Consider the following 20,268-nt stretch of genomic DNA (forward strand, 5'->3'; position numbering starts at 1 on the left):
GGAAAATAAAAGTAAGATATAGGAAAAGACGGGTAATATATAATATGTACAAGAACCAAGAGGGAACATTACCAATGGAAGACCAAGAACGAAACGCTCAGATGGATAAAGATATAAGTCAGCAGTGCAGTCTTTCGCCCCTACTGTTCAATCTGCTCATCGATGAAGCCACGATGAAATAAAAGAAAGGTTTTAAAATATGTTTAAAACTTAGAGTGGAAGAATAGCAGTAATAAGGTTCGGAGATGACATTGTTGTTCTCAGTAAAAGTGGAGAAGAATTACAGGACCTACTGAAGGAAATAAATAGCCTGTCTAATGAGGACAGAATACGGATTGAGAGTTATCCTAAGAACAACGAAAGTAACCAGGAGTAGCAGAAACGACAGTAATGTCAAACTTATAAAAGCTGATGATCACTGAGTAGACCAAGTTAAGGAATTCTGTTTCCTTGAAAGCAAAAAACCCGTGACGGACCCAACAAGGAGGACATGATAAGCAGACTAGCACAGGCGCAGAGGGCATTCTTGGATAGAAAAGTCTACTAGTATCAAATATAGGCCTTAATTTGAGGAAGAAATTTCTGAAAATGTACATTTTGAGCGCAGCATTGTAAGTACGTGAATCATGGGCTATAGATAAACCGAAAAAGAAGAGAATCGAAGCGCATGAGAAGTGGTGTTACAGAAGGATGTTGAAAATTAGGTGAACTTATAAGGAATGATGTTTTCCGAAGAATCGGTGAGGAGAGGTATATGTAGAAAACAATGACGAGAAGAAGGGACAGGATGATAAGGCATCTCTTAAGACCTCAGGGAATAACTTCCATAATACTAGGGGAAGCTGTACCGGTAAAAAATGTAGGGGAAGGCAGAGACTGGAATACATCTAGCAAATAACTGAGGAAGTAGGACGCAAATGATACTCTGAGATGAGTTGGCACAAGACATAAATTCGTGGCGGGCGCCACCAAACCAGGCAAAGTACTGAAAAAAGAAACACTATTTGGAAATTAAAGATAAAAGGTACTTTTTTATATTATACTTAAAGCAAATAGTTTAGCGATAATATCACATGGAAAGTCAGTTATCGTTGTGTACAACGGCGTCTCACCGCACAAAACTACACCTTTATACTAAACTGTACTCTTTGCAGCATGGTAGTCGCATGTTTTATCGATTTTTGAGATAAAAGAATTTAAAATAAATGTTAGTATGTTGATAATTCTTCTTCAGTTTATGTACTGTTTTCGACGTCATTCATCGTTTATATTAATGACACTCCTGGATTATCTGTTAGAATTACTATATATACGGTGAAAGATTTTTTAAGGGGAAAGTTTAGAGGAGAACTTATAACGGAAGTTTGTCGGATTAATTAAATAATAAATTCTTACTCTGCGTCGTGAGACACCAAAATCAACACCTGATAGTACGTGTGTATTGCAACTTAGTGATCATTCCGTACAAATATTGGATAATCAACTTCTAAGTAGAGAGACAGAGAGCAGTTGATAATCTTTAGTCATATTTGAACAAATATACGTGCTGTAAGTTTACTTCCATTACGAACTTTGAGAGTTTAGATGGTGACACTAATGTCAAAATAAGAGCAACAAGCATAAAACTGTATGCTAGACAAATAATAATAACATCATCGAACATAATCAATTTTCGTAAAGAACAACATAAAAAAGTGTCAACGCCTAATTTTATACCAAGAACATTCAAAAGAAATGCAAGCAAACATCTCGTCACTGTTCCTGAGAGCTGGAAGATGTTGGCTTCCCTTCAAGTCAAGACAGCTCAGAACACTTACGCAGAAGCAAAAAAAATCATACCAAATTTAAAAGAACGTAAAATCCTCAAGATTGGCGAAGTTTTACAGAAACTCGAAATGTAGCTCAAACTTCAATGCAAGATGCTTTTAATACTTTCCACAACGAAACTGTGTCTCAAAATCCTTCAATCCAAAGACACTCTGGTCGTATGTAAAGTACACCAGCGGAAATCAAATGGTTCAAATGGCTCTGAGCACTATGGGACTTAACATCTCAGGTCATCAGTCGATTAGACTTAGAACTAGTTAAACCTAACTAACCTAAGGACATCACACACATCCATGCCCGAGGCAGGATTCGAACCTGCGACCGTAGCAGCAGCGCGGTTCCGGACTGAAGCGCATAGAACCGCTCGGTCACACCAGCCGGCTAACCCTACTTCTCCAGCGCAGTGACCTCTCTTAGCTGTGTTTACACCTCTACAGCTACGTGTTGCTGGGTACTGGTTTATGACATTATGGACAGCATTGTGGTTAGTATCCCTCCTGCAGCTTCCATTTTAATTGTCTACTGCACAAATATTAATCACTTGGCACCATAAGTATAAATACTTGTTGTCACCACAGATCCACCAGCATCCACATATACTGTACAACTGACAATCGGTATCTGTACTCTTAGTTATTATCGGTATCGTATGCATCAGCTTTAACGATAAAAAGTATATACATGTAATTAATTACGTTGAATAAACATTAAACAGTCCAGACTATACACGAATGTCGGAAGACTCAAACCAGTGGAGCGCCTCGTTGGACGCTTCATGTTCACCGTTGGTCCACCAGAAAAACGTCTTTCGGAGCAGTCATTTACAGTGCGACTCACTTGTATGAACATCACGGCAGTCGATGCAAAAGCCCCCTTGTGCATACTGTATTTGCACATACCTTCCACAGCCCGGAAACTGTCAAGCTGAACCCAAACCTCACTAGGATAATGAAAGTCTATAACTTTAACATTTGTGTTGTCAATAAGTTCGTGGTCCTGGGTTTTCATAGCTTGCCACTCACGTTTCCAGTTAGCATCCCGATTCAACGCAGGGAAAAGCATTGGGGCTCCTTCTTCATAAGCTGGTCTTGTGGATTTGAGGTGTGTCCTAGGCAGCGAAAGTAAATTCTTCGTGAAAACAGATTCGTTTTTAGAAATTTGCTGACAAAGGTTGTAGACACCCGCTTTCCGACGAAGGTGAGCTGGACAGATGTTCAATACGAGGGGCGTTCAATAAGTAATGCAACACTTTTTTTTCTGAAACGAGGTTGGTTTAAGTCAGGAATCCAATACGCCATATTATTTCTCACTCTTTTTGGTACAAAACCCCATTTTTCAGCATAATCTCCGTTCACTGCGATGGCCTGACGCAACGTTACTGGGAGGGACTGTATGCCCGCATGCTACCACTACTACTGGTCGACGTCTCAGCCATCGTCTTGCTGCATCAATAGTTTCCCCATTATCCACGTTCTACCGCTCTCGGAGTGCGTCCTTCATGTCTACATAACATGTAAACGAAACTTATGTGATAAACAACTTGAGTCGCACAACACCCTGCACTCTAAACACATATAGTTTTGTTGCTTTACTGTTCAATATGTCTAAACGTCACTGTATCGATCTTTAGCCAGTTGCTCTAAATATGCACCACTATGATCGCACTATAAGTTAAAACTATGTTCTTACATACTAGGACATTATCATAGTGGTTCAAGGGTTGCTACAGTCATGGTATAGTCAATAGTGTAAAGAGTAGATGATCAATATTACTGTACAATAATACTGTGCGACATTACTGAAAATCTTTCTCGATTGGCAAAATAACACAGTGCAATAATATAGTGCAGTATTTAGTTCAAGACACTGCTGCGATGATAAGTGCTCCATTTTGCTGCAATCATAAGAAAAGAAGAAGGAAGAAAAAGTGGTATGTAGAGTGCTAAAAATTACACGACAGGAGAGAAAGCATTTCAACGAGATAAATGATTATCAGAAACTTTAGTGCGTTGAAGGGCCAACATGTGATTCATTAATGGAAACGTTTGCCCCTTACATAAAGAAAGACCTTCCCTGCCAGCTGTAGGATACCACACTCCATATTTGGTGAGCAACAAGTCAAAAGAAACGTTCTTGATTTTCTGGTTTTTTTGTTCATCTGCTCTAACATCGCACAGAGCCGGCAACGATTTATACATTTCGAAACACTCTAATACGAATAACGTTTCTTCTTACTTTGAACCCATTTTAGTACATACGCACAACAGTGAACAGCGACGACAAAGAACCCCAGAGGCTGTTCTTCAGCTAACCTAAGTACGCAAGCGACTGACAAGAATGTTGTGAATACTGCCCATGTAAGGAACAATATTTCACAGGTAGTGCAGTGCATGCAAAATATTTTGGATCTGCTCAGTATTATTGCACAACCTCTCAAGCTATCTCAACATTGAATATTACTGCACATTCAGAAACACTGGGCAATAGTAATCACCGTTAAAGTATTTGTGAAGCTTACGCGCAGAATATTGCACTGTGATTCAGTTGCATGGTCTGTATTTATTATAATAACCATGAGGGAATAATCCTGATATTATTTTCATGATCGAGGAACTCAGTTCTCATTTTCAAGAGCGAGAAAAAAATTATAATTTCAAAGCAAATGATTTTCATTTCAAGTTTTTTTATATTTATTAATGTCTTCCGCCTATTATCCGTACCGACAGCCTAGAAAATATTTTTAACTTTTAAGAGTGTAACTGGCTGACACAGTTGAAAGGAAACATGTGAGACAGGTGCCAAGGTTTAGGTCTTCTGTTACCAAAAAAGTTTAAATGTTCGTTTGTTGTATTTAAGTTTGAAAAGAGTTAAGTTCGCCGATGAAGACAAAATCGTCGTGTGGAAGATTAGGCTGCGGCAGTAGATAAGAAACAAAGAAGAGTCAGCTAAATGTTAAACTACAAATCCAAAGGTCAAGGTTTCGATCCCCAGCCGGAACTAGAATTTGTTCCGTCATTTATGCCTATTTTCCATTTGTGGTAGAGATTCATTAATGTGAAAAAAGCCACGTTATACCGTGGATCATCGTCGACGCTTAACTGTAGGTCCCCTGTAACTGGCATCAAAGGTCGTAGGAGGCAAGGGCATAGGACCATCCTTAATACAGCACTCGTGACGGTTGAACCAATCTTCGCATTAGGTACAACGATACTTTTCACTTTCCACACAAATTTTGTTGACGGAAGGACACCGCTACTCCCTGAATGTCAGCAATCGCTGGCCAGTTGTCTGTCCAGGAATGACCTTCTGGTTCGAAGCAGTCTTCAAGATACATCCTGAGTACAATGCTTTCTTCTATACAATAATACAAATAACCTGGTATGACAACATTTTTACTGCCCCGGTCAGCAAATACGTGCAGTTATTGTCCCTTTATGCGGGACTCTATGATGTCATATCGCAGTAACGTACCTACACATAGACGAGACGATACGACGCAACACCAGGGATTATAATGAAACAAAATCCTTGTACAACAGGTCATATGTGACAACTTTTGACAAGTTACATTCACAAAGCTTCCATCAGCGAAACCTGGGATCCGTGAAGATGACCAGTACTGATTGCAATCTGGAATATTAGCAGAAAACTGCGATCTGTTTTCATCAATACTGTAATACCGAAGCAACACTATAGGCAGGTCTTCATTCCCGTTTTATGTCTAGCCTTTTGCATTTCAAGAACGTCAGTTTAATTCGACGGCCCTTGCTTCGCATCAAGGTCTTCCGTGAGGAAAAAAAAATGGATGCTAATAGCCAGTGCTGATATCTCTAAACTCCCTAAGCAGCAAAAACGCCAGGAATCGGAAACTTCAAGCATGTAGCAACGTTCGAATCGGATTGATCAAATGCTTTAACTATTTCAACTTATCCTTTTAGTGCGAGTTTTTGGCGTTAGTTTTCTCATTTTTTCTTCATGGTGCTGCAATATATTTTCGTCCAACGGAGTAGTTGTGCTTCCCATATTCCAAATACACTTCAAATAGAAGAAGTTTTTATCAATACTAACTTTCTTTCATATAAATCCCATTTATCATTAAAACGTATATGCCCTTGCCTTTATTTATTTTTATTTACTAGTGTCAGAAGCATTCTGAATACATAGAATTAAATATATACAAGAAAATATAACAATCATAGTTATACAGGGTGATTCAAAAAGAATACCATAACTTTAGGAACTTAAAACTCTGCAACGACAAAAGGCAGAGCTAAGCACTATCTGTCGGCGAATTAAGGGAGCTATAAAGTTTCATTTAGTTGTACATTTGTTCGCTTGAGGCGCTGTTGACTAGGCGTCAGCGTCAGTTGATGCTAAGATGGCGACCGCTCAACAGAAAGCTTTTTGTGTTATTGAATACGGCAGAAGTGAATCGACGAGAATCCGCGGGAAACAACTCAGTATGAACGTGACTCGCCTAAGGTGAACGTTTTCTGTGCCATTTCAGCCAATAAAGTTTTTGGTCCCTTTTTCTTCGAAGGTGCTACTGTAACTGGACTACAGTATCTGGAGATGTTAGAGAATTGGCTGTTCCCTCAGCTCGAACAAGAAGCACAACAATTCATATTTCAGCAGGATGGAGCGCCACCACATTGGCACTTATCTGTCCGTAACTACCTGAACGTCAACTACCCGAGGCGATGGATCGGCCGCCAGGCAGACCGTGACAGAGCACTTCATCACTGGCCTCCAAGAAGCCGTGATCTTACCCCCTGCAATTTTTTCTTATGGGGGTATGTTAAGGATATGGTGCTTCGGCCACCTCTCCCAGCCACCATTGATGATTTGAAACGAGAAATAACAGCAGCTATCCAAACTGTTACGCCTGATATGCTACAGAGAGTGTGGAACGAGTTGGAGTATCGGGTTGATATTGCTCGAGTGTCTGGAGGGGGCCATATTGAACATCTCTGAACTTGTTTTTGAGTGAAAAAAAAACTTTTTTAAATACTCTTTGTAATGATGTATAACAGAAGGTTATATTATGTTTCTTTCATTAAATACACATTTTTAAAGTTGTGGTATTCTTTTTGAATCACCCTGTATGTATACAGATTACAAATAAGGACCATTGCCTTTAGTGAGCAAGTTCTCTTACCAACTGAGCTGACCGAGTATGATTCACGACGTGTCCACACAGTTTTGCTTCCGCCAGTACCTCCAGTAAAGCTGTGAGGAGTGTTCGTGAGTCGTTCTTGGGTAGCTCAGTTGATAAGCACTTGCCTGTGAAAGGCAAGGCCGGCCGAAGTGGCCGCGCGGTTCTGGCGCTGCAGTCTGGAACCGCGAGACCGCTACGGTCGCAGGTTCGAATCCTGCCTCGGGCATGGATGTGTGTGATGTCCTTAGGTTAGTTAGGTTTAACTAGTTCTAAGTTATAGGGTACTAATGACCTCAGCAGTTGAGTCCCATAGTGCTCAGAGCCATTTGAACCATTTGTGAAAGGCAAAGGTCCTGAATTTGAGTCCCGGTCTGACACACAGCTTTAATCTGCCAGCAAGTTTTACAACAGCGCACACTCCGCGGCAGAGTGAAGATTTCATTCTGGATACAAAAATATAAAATAACCAGACAAAGGAATTGACCGAATCTACATTCAGAAAACATTTCTCCAAAACAGAGTCACATCTAAGGCATTGTTACTGGCAAGTAACAGGTATTGTTCTGAGCACGAAAATGGGCAGAGAGAGCATTGGAACATATCTCTGAATGTTGTTCTTGGTCACACTGGCACTTGCTGCATCTGACGCGAAGCTCCATGACTTATGCGATGACTTAGCCCCGCCGACACCGGTTTTATTCCGTTACGGGACCTCCAAACATCCCAGTCCTCGTTATGGTCAGCCGGTAGTTGTCCACGTGGCTCCATTCACCCCTGGTGCTTAGATTTCCACAGTGAAAGTCTTCGATTATCGGACGTACTTCCAAAGGCTTTGATGTCTGGAGGAAACTATTCCTTGATTTCAGCCTAGGTTGGGACTGTTGGCCAGACAGAATGTGAGCTTCAACATTCACAACCCTCAGTCACTCGTGATCAGCAGCGATTTCTCAACGAATACTTGAAGCCGCAATGCCAGCAAGATAGTATATATTTTCAACGGCATTGGGTTTTAGGAATCCGGTGATTAACCTGCAAACTTCGTTCAAGGCAGAGTCTACAGTCTGTATTGGCTGACCTATACCACACATGAGGCATATTCTCCAGCAGAGTAACAGAGAGACAGTACTGTGGTTCTAGGCGCTACAGTCTGCAACCGCGCTGCTGCTACGGCCGCAGGTTCGAATCCTGCCTCGGGCATGGATGTATGTGATGTCCTTAGGTTAGTTAGGTTTAAGTAGTTCTAAGTTCTAGGGGACTGATGACCTCAGAAGTTAAGTCCCATAGTGCTCAGAGCCATTTGAATCATTTGAACAATACTGTGGCTCTAACGTCCAAAATCAGGACGTTATTTCCCGCATAGGATTTATGCTTGATGTTGGAGCTGTGTGTTCTAAAAGTGAGGGAGCGATCCAGCCTTACCCCTAGGTACTTTGGGGTAAAACAGTGTTCCAAGAGTGTTACATTCTAGGAGACAAGTAATTTCCTTGAAACTTCTCTGCTTACACAGCAGGGATTTTGATGGATTTGGCTTTTTTACAAGCTCCCAATTCGTTCAGAGCGTTATCAAGGGTGAGTTCTACCTCTTCGAAGGTTGCACCCCGGCAAGCTAGCACAAGATCTTCAGCATAGATAAAACTTCTTGTATTGTTGGGAAGAGGTTGGTCATTACTGTAAATACTGAACAGTAAAGGAGCCAATGTTTAATTTGACTTAAATCTCCACTAAATACGAGGTACTCTAGGCTGGCTGGCTCTGAGCACTATGGGACTTAACATCTGTGGTCATCAGTCCCCTAGAACTTAGAACTACTTAAACCTAACTAACCTAAGGACAGCACACAACACCCAGCCATCACGAGGCAGAGAAAATCCCTGACCCCGCCGGGAATCGAACCCGGGAACCTGGGCGTGGGAAGCGAGAACGCTACCGCACGACCACGAGAAGCGGGCGAGGTACTCTAGGATTATTTACATCTTTGTGCGGTTTCTTTAGTTTAGGTCAACATCACGGTAAACAGGAAAACTGTACTGAATTAGAGGCCACGGAAAATCACAGACGCTATGAGTTCCCGTTTTTGCGGCGTCAATCCGGTTCCTGGGTCGTCTTCGGACGTAGCAGCCTGGAGGAGGGGCCTAGCGTCGTTCTACCGGTCCAGACCGGCTGGCCAGTTTTTCGCCTTCTCCCGGTTGTAAACAGCAGGAAACGGCGTCTACCTTTTGCACTTGTTTTACCAGAAGCAGTTCTACGAGTTAATCGTCTAGGTCAGCTGTGGTCAGCCGACATCAGAGTCACACGTAACGCTAACAAAATAACTTCAGCATTGAAAACTACAGGGGCATGCCTAAAACTAATGCCTCCGATTTTTAATGTAAAAATTCTTAAGACTATTTAAATACAACAAACGTTATTAACATTCCGACTCTCCATTCGTTATACCTAGATGTTTACAACCGTCTGCCACTAAAGAGCCCCGAATTGTAGTGTGTAACATGGTGATGTTGAACGTAGCTATATCGGTGCTTCAAAAACAGCGTGCTGTAATGGAGTTTCGAATGTCCTGCAGCTTAACAACACCAGATCACACATGAGCGCTGCGACATCTGCAAAAATCCAATGCCTTCGTTTCACTATCGTCGATGATCCTCCATACAGTCTCGACCCCATACGATTTTTATTTATTTCCAAAACTTAAAGAGCACTTTCAAAGACTTCATTTTGATAGCGATGAAGCGGTGCAGCCACAGTTCAGGTTATGATCAATAAAGTCAAATTTTCTGCAGTGACTGTATCAACGAACTGGTCTCTCATTGGCAGAAATGTGTTTGTCGATGGGGCGTCCGTTCAGAAATGAATATGTATACATGAAGAATAAATATCTAGAACATTTATAACGTTTTTTTTTTATTTAAAAAGTTTTAAGACCTTTCATACAAAAAATTCGGAGGCATTACTATTCAGCACGCCCTTCTACTTTTCGTAAAAATATTTTAAACTTCTAGCGAAACTTCTTTAAACACAATTTTTTTATTTATTTTCCGTTTTCCTGTCTCGTAAAACAAAAAAACTAATTTTTGATACCTTTGTTGTACACGGAACGAGGTGCAGATGCGTTTCTCACATTAGACTTGGTATTCGCGGCATCAGTGAAGAACAGTCACCTTATGAGAAACACTGTTGTGAAGATATACAATGTTGTTCTTACACTTAACACGCTACCCACACACATGGTGATTCTTTCTCCATCGTAATTAACACGTTCCGCAATTATTATTGACAATGTAATATATTTCTTGTTCTCCCTACATTAACTGGTGCGCAGAATCTCTCATTACACTGATAACATCGCCCTGGTTAATTGCTGTTTACTGGTAATGTTTCTTAGTTGTCTACATTAGGCATGGTACACCACCTTAGTCCAGCACGGCGATTGACTGGAGTCAACTGGACGTGGTTCGCGGGCTTCGAAGCCGACAACCTTCAAAAAGGACTACAGGCTACATCTGCGCTGCTAACGTCTGAAGTTACTTGTGAATGACTCCAAAACCTGTCTCTTTCTGTTATTTGGAGTGTGAGTCGTTATTCTTTGCTTGATGTACATTATGGACTATTCCATGATGTAAAGGCAGTCACTTCTTTCAGTCGTGAGATAACACTTCTAGAAACTCTCAACGGTTATGCCATTTCTGCACATGTCGACGAATATCCACTGCTAATCCACATATCATAATCACTGATGTGGAGCATCGTATTCAGCCTCCACCACTGGCAATTACTATATAAGCATCAGCAGAATAACATAGTTGGTGTTTCATCTTTGGCTAATGGTATTCTTGAACATAAGTAGCGAAGGAAATTGAAAATTTAATAGGAAAAGTAGCAGCCTATTACCGAATGAAAAAATAAGTTTACTGTTACTAGTCACTGTTTAAAACAGTGACTAGTAAACTTGTTTTATTCGGTACCGATAAGTGACGATAAGCGTAACCTCGAATGTTTGTGTTTAAACGATCTAATTACTTCCTATCATTTTCTGCTTTCGAATTCTCCAAGTTTCAAGTAACTGTGAAGCTATGAGTATATGCTTACGTGATGTTCTCCCTTCAGATTGGACAAGTCGACCTGACCGGTGAAGTGATGGTAAAGTGGGTCCGTTTCCTCTTTAAATGCCCATCAGAGCTAAAACTTTGTAGGAGGTATTATGTTCTACTGAAAAAGTTTTCAATTTTTCTAGATTAGGCGTCGTTGAAATAAGGAAAACAGAATTGTAGAGAGAAGTGTAAACTATAAATAAAAGGCTTGATTGAGTGTTCGGTTGACTTCCTAAACACTTTAGTTAGTATTAATCAGCGTTATAATTTACGCGCGCCTATTGTAGAGAACGTGACATTCGTGTCTCTTAAAGATCAGACACGTTTTTGAGGACACTGAGAGCAGGAATTCCTTGGCACCTACGTGCATCTGCACTGATCCATGCATTACTGAATGGAGAGTGGCCACCTTTTATTGAAAGGTAACGCTGTTTGGACTATATAAAAATGATTGCGAATGTACGCAAAATTTAGTTTACTGACAACATTTATTTTCCCAAAACAAAGACAGACATAAATTATGCTAAACAAGTTTTGATTTTAAACCGTAAACAACTAACAGTTGGTTTAAAACCGCAGTGGACGACGATCCTGGGTGGCAGAAGTGAGTCAAGTACTCTGGCCCTAAAAATGTGGATAACGCAGTCTGAGCTGATCTGACGCTGAGCAGACTTTGATTGATAATCTACAGAAGTTCCTCAATATAGGTGCAGCTGAGAGCAAGTGGCGATTGAGGTGTGTACACTCTGACAAGACTGGAGCGGCAGTACGTTACCCTGTCTGCTTCGTGCAGCGATGGCGAGATGTGTGCGGCGGAGATGAGACGTGAGGCGGCACCTGTGAATCGATCGCGGCCACGAAAGAAATGCTAATATGTCACGGTCTAGCGATCAGGCAGACGTATCGCAATTTACACTCTGCCAGAGCCCTGAAATCATGGTAGATTTCAGTGTGTGACACACCAGTTCGCTGGTCATACAAAGGACCAATTTGGCTCACTTATACGACAGAGTGTACAAGGATACCAAACATCAAGACTGGTAAACCAAAAACGAATAAGAGTGTCCTTGGCAAACGAGTAGTCCGAGACGTTTGAAGTCACACTGTCGATTCAATAAGAACTTCGCCACAGGCTCTCCAGTCTAAACTACTCGCAAGTGAAGTCAGTCTCAGGACAGGTCCCAAGCACCAACCACACATGCCACAGTATCAACCAGAAATCTCTTCTTACCAGACCAAAGTTCAGCACCCAAGTGCATCATACCTCTTCAGAAAAAAAAATCGTTTTTCCCACAAAGTGCACGAACGACATCGCCTTCACGCCATCTTGAGCCAATCATAGGGCTCTAGAGGTGCTAAATCTCCCCTCCCACATGACAGCACAAACTGATGTCGAACCAGAGCAAGAGTTACGAAACCTGTGTCTCTGGGGAAAAAAAGGAAACCACCAATTACCGGCTTTTTTAAGTTTTCGCGGAGGGGGAAGATGTTTTCCTCCGAGGTCGCGTCACTTCCCACGGCAAGAAGCGAACAGATACAATCTTAGAGATCTTTATCTAAATCTCCTGGGGCTTGGAGCTTGTTAGTCCTAGCTATGAGGTGTAATAAAGGTTCTATCTCTACACGTTTCTTCAGCCCGCATCTCGTGGTCGTGATGGCTGGGTGTTGTGTGCTGTCCTTAGGTTAGTTAGGTTTAAGTAGTTCTAGGGGACTGATGACCGTAGCAGTTAAGTCCCATAGTGCTCAGAGCCATTTGAACCATTTTTTTCTACACTTTTTCAGACGACGGAGTTTCTTATACAACTGAGGTGGCTGACGGAAGTGGGTCATAGGCCTATTTGCAGTATCGGGGAACACGAAAACTTGTGAGTTTATATTACACGTGGCTCTGCACACAATGCCCAGTTTACAACTCCACTGTGTAGATGCATCCCTTCAGTCCGTCGCCCCCAGCCCAGCCTTATGCTGGTGCCAATGCAGGTATAGCGGCATTGTTCTGCTGGAGACCTGTCTTGACAAGGGGCTGCTCTGTCTGCCCTGTACGGCTGTGGCCCTGTTGGGCAAGATTTACTAAGGGATGGGCTCACCGCCAATTGCTTCCAGCTCCAAACATGCCGTTTCTATGAGCTAAGAACCATAAAAATACCTCATGCTTTTAGTGCTCTACCATGCCCCATCGACATCTGCTCAGGCCGTTAACTTTCTAAAGTCTTGCTCAAGGTGCGTCAGTTTGTAATAAAATCTTTAATAATTTTCTGTATACTAAAAATATATGAGAGATTATCTCGTCCTCTCTCATTATTGCTGGGTGACAAAAAGTACTCAAAACAATTTAATGAACCTGTACTTTCACGGCCATTTATTCATTTATTTTGAAAACATAGGGGATATAGTGTACTGTACTTTATTAAACCGAAGACTAGAATTTTAAAACACAGAGGATGTACTTTATTAAATCTAAAAATACATTAATTTTCAAAGAAAACTTAGTCCTTGAGTGCATACTGTACATAATTAAACAGTTGTATCACTCACTATAAAACGTGTCCCTAATTTTTAACTGCTGCAATGATGACATGCGATGGTGGCATGCTTTATCACGCAACCGCTTGACAAGAATTACATTGGTACTGCATAATGTACTCCAGGAAGACCTCAGCAACCTCGGCACCAGCAGTGAGAGAAATCTTCATGCTTTCTTCTCCTGTATCCTCTTCTTCATCATTTTCATCATTAATTTTTTGTACGCTTTTGATTAATTCTTCGTCTGTTAAAGTTTGGTCTGCATCACAGTTTTCCTCATTCAGCCACTTAGTAACATCTTCATCATCAATTTCTTCTCCTCCTGGAAGATTGTGGATCATATCAGTGTTCAAAGTAATTGATAATTCGGAATTGACTGGCTCATCGCTGTCACTCACTGCTGGACCCAACTCGGCATTAATGGATGGCCACAATTTTCTCCAGCTCTTCATTATGGTAGCGCTCTCCACTTTATCACATGCTTTGGCTGCTTGGAAAACAACATCACCTATGAAACTTACTGGCAGATTAAAACTGTGTGCCGGACCGTGACTCGAACTCGGGACCTTTGCCTTTCGCGGGCAAGTGCTCTACCAACTGAGCTACCCAAGCACGACTCACTTGCCCGCGAAAGGCAAAGGTCCCGAGTTCGAGTCTCGGTCCGGCACACAGTTTTAATCTGCCAGGAAGTTTCATATCAGCGCACACTCCGCTGCAGAATGAAAATCTCATTGTGTAAACATCACGTATGTTAATTGCTCTCCACGCCTTCAGCATAGTCTCGATAGAATCGTTTTCACTATGTTCAGAAAGGAGACGAGAAGTGAATGTCGATAATGACGTTTAATTGATTCCAAAATTCCCTGGTCCATGGGGTGAATTAGGGCTGTCACATTGGGTGGGAGAAAGAGTGCTTGTACATACACTCCTGGAAATTGAAATAAGAACACCGTGAATTCATTGTCCCAGGAAGGGGAAACTTTATTGACACATTCCTGGGGTCAGATACATCACATGATCACACTGACAGAACCACAGGCACATAGACACAGGCAACAGAGCATGCACAATGTCGGCACTAGTACAGTGTATATCCACCTTTCGCAGCAATGCAGGCTGCTATTCTCCCATGGAGACGATCGTAGAGATGCTGGATGTAGTCCTGTGGAACGGCTTGCCATGCCATTTCCACCTGGCGCCTCAATTGGACCAGCGTTCGTGCTGGACGTGCAGACCGCGTGAGACGACGCTTCATCCAGTCCCAAACATGCTCAATGGGGGACAGATCCGGAGATCTTGCTAGCCAGGGTAGTTGACTTACACCTTCTAGAGCACGTTGGGTGGCACGGGATACATGCGGACGTGCATTGTCCTGTTGGAACACTGGCGACAACATCGATGTACTGTGGAGACCTCACGCCCCACGTGTTGAGCAATTCGGCGGTACGTCCACCCGGCCTTCCGCATGCCCACTATACGCCCTCGCTCAAAGTCCGTCAACTGCACATACGGTTCACGTCGACGCTGTCGCGGCATGCTACCAGTGTTAAAGACTGCGATGGAGCTCCGTATGCCACGGCAAACTGGCTGACACTGACGGCGGCGGTGCACAAATGCTGCGCAGCTAGCGCCATTCGACGGCCAACACCGCGGTTCCTGGTGTGTCCGCTGTGCCGTGCGTGTGATCATTGCTTGTACAGCCCTCTCGCAGTGTCCGGAACAAGTATGGTGGGTCTGACACACCGGTGTCAATGTGTTCTTTTTTCCATTTCCAGAAGTGTATATACCATCGGATTTTTTAGAAACATCTGAAGGATGACTGGGAGCATTGTCAGTTATAAGGATAGCTTATAGTGGAAGCTTTTTCTTCTTTAGCTCTTTTCTCACTGCTGGTACAAACGTTTCATGGAACCACAGAGAGAATATTTGTCTGTCTATCCACGCTTTCTTCTGAGCGCAATACTGCACTGGTAGAGTATTTAAGTGAGTGTGCTGAAAACAACGTGGATGTTGAGATTTTTCAGTCACCATAAGCGATAGTTTATGCCTTTCAATTGCATTACAACACGCCGTTAATGCTACACGCTGTTTCTGTCGCTTGTAACCAAGAGCTTCCTTCTTGTCCTTGGCAGCTAATATTTTTGAAGGAAGCATCTTGTAAAAAGAGTCCTGTTTCATCAGCATTATACAATGCATCAGCAGTTAAATCTTCTTCCTCTATTCTCTTCCGTATCTTGCTTACAAACTCATCAGCATTCTTATCGTTAGCTCAGCGACTTACCCCGGAGACTGTCAGCTGCCGAATGCCATGTCGTTTTTCCAGTCTGATAGCCAATCTTCGCTTGCTCCAAACAAGTTACTACCGCCAAGTTGTTTGATAAATGCAGCTGCCTTTTCCTTTATAATCGGACCACTGACTGGAATTCCTTTAATGCGTTGCTGTTGTGTGAACCATCTGTAAAAAGGTAACTCCAGTTCTTCATTATCACTCTTCACATAACCTTCCATTTTCCCAACTCACTTTCCATTTGTGTTGAGTACTGTCGAATAACATCTTCTTTCTTTTGATGTCATAAATAGTTGCTCATCCAACACTGAACTGAGCAGCAATGGCTTTCTGCGAAGAGCCTCGACTTAACTTGTCTAAAATTTCGAGTTTCTGCTTGAGGTCTAGCGTAACGTTTCTCGTTTTAGAAAACATGATTCCGAACTGTAAAGAAAGCTACAATTTCAAATACTGCATATAAAGCATTGTTTAACCAAGCAAAGTTGCGCACGATAATTCATTGCGCACGTGTTTTTGGATGTGCGCCGGATTACTCAGAGGCCGGACTACCGAAGGCCGGATTAGCGAGAGTCTAGTGTACATTGAAAACAGCACGATATGCTTCCAAATTAAAATAAATGAATGTTCTACAAAACTTATATATGCTATAATAATTGTGAAAATAATTGTAACGACGACCAACTGATGTCACACATGTGCTTAAACATGTTTGGGCAAGAAAACTGAGAAGAATGTGAGTTTGTTAAAAACGGAAAGAACGGACTGTTTTATTTAGGAGATCTGTTGTTGCATTAACATTTTATAGTTCTCGTTCAAATGAAGACCTGCGAACAGATGATGTGTTTCTCATCTTATCTCAGCAATGAGTCAGTCCTTGCATAGGTGACATTATCCTCACGGGCAAGGTTAACTTACTTATGTTAACGAAATCCAGTAGCAAAAGAGGACTAGAGAATGTTACGAGTTCTGTAGATGCTATAGAGAAGTAACGTCGAAATGGTGAAGTAAAGTCAGGTGGATTTTAAATGTTACATGCCCAATACTGACCGGGATAGTGCAGTGGTTAGCACAATGGACTCCCATTCGGAAGGACAGTGGTTCAGACCCCCGTCTGGCCATCCTGATTTAGGTTTTCCGTGATTTCCCTAAAACGCTAAAGACAAGTTCCGGGATGGTTTCTTCGAGAGAGCACGGCCGATTTTCATACCCTAATCCGGACCCGTGCTCTGTCTCTAACGATATTGTTGTCGACGGGACGTTAAACCATAATCTCCTCCTCCTCTTTCCCAATGATATCGTGAGAAATATGGGCGCCTGAAGACTGTGCAATTGATTAAATTATGATTATTCCTTGTTTTTCAGAAAATTTATGTTTTGTCGTGTTGGAAAATTCCAAATTGTTTGTCTTAAAAATGAAAGGCTAAAAATAGATTTTAGATTTATTAAAAGAGTAAAATAGTGTCAGTGGACGGGACAGCCAAGTGAAGTGTAGAATTACGTCCTGTAGTGTGCAGTAGGGAACAGTAGAGGTCGTTGGAGTACTGCTTACAGAACATGCTTGCAAACATCTGGATACAGCTACGAATTTGCTGAGTAACTTTAAGGAAGTTATCAATTACGAGGCTTCTCTACAGCATAATGTAAGTTTTATACTCTATCTACACTTCCACATATAAACCTTGTTTTTCATCTCCTTATAAACAATGTGTATATACCTATCATACGACGATGTGTGAAAAGTGATGCCTCCTAATTTATTATGTGAAAATTCTTAATTGTTTTTTTACATAAAACAAACGTTATTAACATTCTGTACTTTTATTCTTCATGTCTTCAGGTTTGCAGCCCTCTGCTGCTATAGGGCTCCGAAGACCAGGTTGCAACCTGGCTGTGTGTAACGTAAGTATGTCGGTGCGTGAGAGACAGCGTGCTACAATCAAGTTTCGGTTCGAAGCGTTCGTCCACACATGGATCGTCCCCTCCGTCAACATCGCTGCGTCATCTGCAACAATCCGACGCCTTGGGTTCACTGTCATCGATCGTCTTCCATACGGCCCCGACTTGGCCTCATTCGATTTTCATTTGTTTCCAAAACTTAAACAACACCTCGGAGGACTTCACACTGATAGTGGAGAAGCAGTGCAGGCAGAGGTGAGGTTATAGTTCCGTCAACAAAGTCAAACACTCTACAGTGACTATATCAACAAACTCGTCTCTCGTTGTGAGAAATGTGTTGGTTGCCAGGGTGACTTCGTTGAAAAATAAATATGTAGACATGTAGAATGAAGATGTAGACTTTTAATAATGTTCATTTTACTGAAAAAGCTTTAAACGTGTTCACATAAAAAATTCGGAGGCTTTACTTTTGATGACTCCCTCGGTTTTAGGGCAGTTTCGTGAACTATTTAATAAAGGACTAATACACTTCGGAAAAATAGCAACACCAAAAATTAATTAATATAGAGAAATGAAATTTCTGGAATTCATTTGTCTGGGTAACATATTCCAGTTGAAACCTCCCCTTAAAAAAATTTATGAATGACTGTGCTGATAAGCTTCTACGTTATTTGATTTTCAAACCGCTGAGCAAAACTGAACGTACTCAGACATTACTCTCTTTACTTATTCTGATCAACACTAAACTGACACACAATATTTTTAGCGCAACGCAATCTGACTTTCAAAAATTCCTACAAAAGAATGGCCCTGACTAACAATAACCTATACCTTTCATGAATCACTTACCTCACAAAAATCTTCGTTACTCGAATTACTGCAATACAGCGAGCGCCACTACTGCCAGGTGAATAAAAGATTCTAACTACTGAAGGCACTAACTACCGATAGGCATAGTTAGCAAATGAAAGATTTTGATAGAGAACAAACAATGTATTACCTTAATAGTGTTCAAAAGTCATAATATCTATATCACTTCATGAGATCCAGTCTTACAAATTTACTCTCTCTGATGGACACACGTCCAGATCATCCGCTCTCAAAACTCCGCCATCTCACTCCCCACATCCACCACTGCTGGCGGCTCACTTCCAACTGCGCAACGTTACTCACTGTTCACATCCAACTGCCACAGACTGCACACAGCACAGTCAGTAATTTCCATACAGAGCGCTGCGTGGTGTTACCAACATAAAAACCTAAACAGCCTACTTACAAAGTGACTAACTTTTGTAAAGGCGGCGCGTGGGTCTGCTCCTGAAAGCTGACAACGAAGCCGAATGAAAGGAAGCGAGTAGGAGCAGGTGAGGTAAAGCACGTCGGTACTGCAAGTGAAGTAAAAGTGGTTTTACTATAGTATATGCAAACATTACGAGATATATGCAAATATATGCAAACATGTTACATAACTTTAGGTGATGAGCACGTAGGTGTGCAGCCAAAGTCTAGATAAGACAGTGTCAATAGCAAGCTAAGCTAAAGCGATGGTTCTCGGCCGTCTGCTCTTCATGAACTGGGCGAAAGTAGAGCTGCGGTCGTAGAGCTGCACAGCTGCGCTGTCGTCGGCGAAGATCTTCCGCTCTCGTAATACCAACCTACGCTGTGGCATCGGAACTATAGATACCACACCCACAGTGCAAGATTACAGGCTAATGAACGCAAGAGACAAGTCATTGAAAATGTGAAACGCTGGTACATTAATAACAGACGTGACCACCAGTATGTTGAATACAAACGTGCTTTCATTGTGTTGTACTGGTGGTGGATGTCAGTTTTTGGAATGGAGTTCCATACTTGTTGCACTTTGTCGATAAATACAGTTAGTGCTGTTTGTGGACGACGCTGGTGTTGTCGTCCGATGATGTCCCATTCGTGCTCCATTGGAGACAGATCTGGTGATGGAGCAGGCCAAGGCAACATGTCGACACTCTGGAGAATATGTTGGGTTACAAAGCGGCATGTGGGCGACCGTTATCCTGTTGGAAAACACAAGATGGAATGCTGTTCACGAATGTCAGTACAACAGGTCGAATAAGCGGACTGACATGCAAATTTGCAGAGAGGGTACTTGGGATAACCACGAGAGTGCTCCTGCTATGATACGAAATCGCACCCCTAGACCATAACCCTGGTGTAGGTCCAGAGATTCTAGCACGCACATGAATTGGTTGCAGGCCCAACTTGCCTCGCACACCGCCATCACTAGCACCGAGGCAGAAACAGCTTTCATCAGAAAACACAACAGACCTCCTCCCTCCCTTCCAATGAGATCTCACTCGACATCACCGAAGTCGAAAATGGCAGTGGTTTGGGGTTAGCAGAATGCACGCTACCCGGTCGTCTGGCTCGGAAATTACCTTGAAGTAACCAATTAGTAACAGTTGGTTGAGTCACTGTGGTATCAACTGCTGCTCAAATTGTTGTTACAG

This window comes from Schistocerca cancellata, chromosome 1 (genome assembly GCF_023864275.1).
Source record: "Schistocerca cancellata isolate TAMUIC-IGC-003103 chromosome 1, iqSchCanc2.1, whole genome shotgun sequence".
Taxonomy (NCBI): domain Eukaryota; kingdom Metazoa; phylum Arthropoda; class Insecta; order Orthoptera; family Acrididae; genus Schistocerca; species Schistocerca cancellata.